This window comes from Myripristis murdjan, chromosome 16 (assembly GCF_902150065.1).
Source record: "Myripristis murdjan chromosome 16, fMyrMur1.1, whole genome shotgun sequence".
Taxonomy (NCBI): Eukaryota; Metazoa; Chordata; class Actinopteri; order Holocentriformes; family Holocentridae; genus Myripristis; species Myripristis murdjan.
Genome location: NC_043995.1, coordinates 17,922,501 through 17,926,747, shown reverse-complemented (window position 1 = coordinate 17,926,747; position 4,247 = coordinate 17,922,501).

The window sequence follows — 4,247 nt, the reverse complement described above, 5'->3', positions numbered from 1 at the left end:
AAATGTTTATATAAATTCATTCTGTATTGACATGACATATTGTGGGGTGTATTTTCCTGCTACGGTTTCCTACCATGGACTTTATCAAGGCGGGTCTTCTCACAGGGCAAGGTGAACAAGCTGCAGTGGCTCAGAGGTCAGGGTTAACACAGAGCCATTCTGAGTGATTAATTGCATAGCAGCATTGGGAAGGTTACTTTTGAAATGTAATTAGATTACTAGTTACCCTGTTAAAATGTAATATGTAAATTAATGTAACTTACTACATTTGATTACTTTTTTAATTTTAACTTTACTAATCTATTTTTCCTGATTTCAAAAGGGAACTACTGTTGAATTCCCAGAATTGAAAGACATGCTTGTCTGAAGAAATGGCCATGCACCTTGACCTGGTTGGATGGTTGCAAACTTGGCAGACTCAGGTTGCTAAGAGCATTGATTTGATTGACAGATGAGAGGCGGAGCAAATTCATTCAAGAGAACCAATCAAAAACAACTCTCAAAATTTGAGCACATACTGCCAAATAAATTGAGCCTGTCAAAATGTAGACGTTCATCACACAGTCATATACATCACTCAGTAACTGTTTTTGTTTTTATTTTGATAGTTATACTGTTGATTTTTGTTATTATATATTTTCACTCTTAGTATTGCTTTTATGTAGTCATATTATTTACTGTATGAAACTTTTTGTGTCTTGTGTAATTTTATGAAATTTAATTTTAGTTATGTGGAGGCTTCAAATAAGTCCAATGGGTTTTTTGGCCTCTCCCTGTAATGTATATTATTTGCTTCTCATCTTTAATTTTAATTTTTATGTATTTTAAATTGTGCAAAAATAAAATTAATTTGAAGCTAACTAATTCCTTGTAAGCCATTCTACCCAGGATGATGCTGCGCTCAGATTTGTCCCAATGGCTTTGCTGACCTGCGTCCTCTGGAAAATATGCCAAAAGAAGGCATTCCTGCATTCCTGTGTTTCAAGGTGTGTCCTTGAGGTGTGTCTCTTCCATTTTCTTACTTTTCTGGATTGTCCACCATATTGCTGCACACTGGTTTACTAACACTTTCTGACAATGATGAAAATGAATGTCAAAATATCCACACTGTTATTCTCCCTCGACAGTGTATCTATCCTATATGCATAAGATTCTGCTTGGGATGGGATGAGGGAGATGATGGAGATATGAGATTCGCTCTCAGTGCAACAAAGGGAGACACATGAACTCTCAATCACGATAGATTAGACAAGAGAGATAGTGTGTGCGTGCGTGCTTGAGAAAGAGAGAGAAAGAGAGGGAGCTGAAGAGAGAGGACTCAATCATCACATCATCATCGCCTTACTCTTCTGGCTGCCAGCTGATGAGGGAATATAAGCCCTTGCTATCTCTGACTTTCCATACCAACCCTCTACTTTCCATACAGGAGTGGTGGATAATTAAAAGATGGACTGATAGCACTGGAGTGCAAGAGGGCCTCTGAGACTTCGTCTCTGTTCTCTCCACTCTGCCATAATTAAAATAGAGACTTTATGGAGTCGTTCGAAGGATTGATCCAACTGCAGTTTTTCAGCCACAGCCCCTCCATCAACAAAAGTCGTTTGAGATGATTTTCAAACTTAATGGTTCTACTGAACAACACAGAAAAGAGGGCCTGTTTCAGACAGGGTATTTTGTGGGTACGATCATGGAAGCTGTTTAATTGATTCACGCTCAGAATGAAAAGCTACACTGTGTTATCGTGTTCTCAGTTTAACCAAAGCACGCAAGGAGAGTTGCAACTCATTCATTCTGATTGTAATTGTGGTTATTAAATGTCACTCTCAAACAGATACTGGATTGTTCATGCAGACATGCATGTAATTATCACAGACGGGTGAGATTATATGTGAGTTTATAACCACAGACCGGTGTAATGGTACATACTGTATGCAGTGTTCCAGGCTGTTCTGGGGATGGAAGGACTGAGTTGCAGTTAGTCGCAGCTCTCTTGTATTGCTTTTCTTTTCCATTGTGCTGATATGAGTGTGCTGCTGGATTTGTGTGTAGGGGTGTGCAAAAAGTGAGGAGAGATGTTCTTTGAGTAGAAAATATCACTCATTATTTCAACATCTTGTTGATCTCCCCAATGGGAAGATCATCAACAACAATCAAGATCAACAAAATTCGATTGGATTGATCAACTAAAAAAAGTAAAGAGCAGCACAGTAATTCAGGGGGCATTAAAGATACATATTATTGCTTTAATGTGGCTGACTGTTCTCCCCACTGTCTGCTGTCAGATCATGGCACATTGCCACATTTTGTGCAGGTTTACCCATCTTGCCAAGGATTATTGAATTTCAGACGCCACAGCTTCAAATTCCCCATATTTTAGAATAATTTTGGTGAGAAAATGAAACTTTAAAACTTTGTGAAGGCAAAAGCACAGCCTTGTCAGCTTTACCTTGGGAGCGGACTGAGCTCTGTAAATGTTTCTGTCTTTCTGTAGCTCTCTGCCTCCCTCATGCTAACTCCAAACCCGTTGACCACCCTTGGTCCCCTCGTCTGCCTCTCTTCAGCCTCGGAGATAGACAGATCAATTTTGTCTGCAACTCAACTTGTTCGCCCTCTTCCCGTGTGTCCCTGAGTACCTTCATACCTCCTCTTCCCCTTGCCGTCATCCCTCATCCATTCTCACTGAACCCCGTTGTAATCCCCTTCTGTCTTTCTGACTCTCATTTGCGCAGGCTCTCCTTATTTTCCACTCTCTTTTCTCCCGTTCCATGTACAGGCTCTTGTAGCCTGAGGATATGTGTGTGTGTGTGCGTGCACGTGCACATGCGTGCGTGTGTGTGTATATACATGTGTGTGTATGTGTGTGTGTGTGTGTGTATGTGTGTGTGTGTGTGTGTGTGTGTGTGTGTGTGTGTGTCTTTGTGTGTGTGTGCGTGTGTGTGAGACCTACTACAGCTTTTCTAAATCCCAGGTAAGAGCAGAGCTTTTCTGCAGGAGAATTTCATTTCAGCACCTCTCATCTTGCACAGAGAGGAGGAGGATAGTAGTCCCCCAGTTATGAATCCAATAACCATTGTGTGTGTGTGTGTGTGTGTGTGTGTGTGTGTGTGTGTGTGGCTAGACTGTGGCCTGTTTATAGGATTGGAGGTTACTCCCATAAACTCAAACTGAAGGTCAAAGAGAGAGAGAGAAACAGAGACAGAGACAGGTATGAAGAGAAAAGAGCGAAATGGGCATTTGTGCATGCATGCGTGCATGTGTGCATGTGTGTGTGAGTGTGTGTGTGATGTAGCAGTGGTTGAATGGGGTGGGCAAAGTCAAGGTGTCATCATGACATGCAAGCACATACATCCAGTATATATGCTGATAGGCATGTATCGCCTGACATGCACAGACACACATGCACATACACACAGTCAAGAGTGCAGGATACACACACATGCTGTGGCTGAGTGGGAAGGAGTGTATTGAGTTAGAGAGTTGAGGTCAGCTCTAAATCATTAGAGGTCACCATGGCAGGCCTGGCCACCAGATTAGATTAAAGTCTAGCTGATAGACCCAACCAAGCACATTAAAACATATACACGCACGCACACACTCACACATACACACACAAACGCTTGCGCACTCATACACACACATGTGCATGGAGTAAACACAAAAGTGGATCCCCTAGCACATTAATCACAGTGAGCCTGGGTATAATGTGCTGTGATGTTGCTTTGGTTTCTAGTTTAGGAACTGAGACTGTTTCCTGACCCCTGAACAGTAAACAGCCACACAACAGATAAAAGCGTCCGTCCCACTGGAGCAGACTGTTGGGAAACCAGCCTATTAGGAAGTCAAAGAGACTGATTAGATTAAAGCAGGCTGAGATGGGTCACTATGCTGGGGCTCTGGCTCCAGCTTCTCTATCTGAAGCTCTCACATCTAGGAAGACATACACCAGGACTCAGATACGAGCCCGCGCTCCAATTCTCTGGGAAATATGGCTCTTTTGTTGAGATTAAAATGGGTGAGTCTGTGTGTGGGTGTGAGTGCCTGAGTGTGCATCTGTGTATAGGTGTCTGCGCATGTGTATGTGTGTGTGTGTGTGTTTGTGCATGTGCAGTTGGATGGAAGAGAGGAAGAAATGAATAGAGGAGCAGCTGCTGTTTATCTGCACGGCATCTCTCCTTTCAAGCACAAACACAAGAACAGCACTCTAAAGCTCCCCTGGTGGGCTATATGTTACAGTGAGCAAAGACATC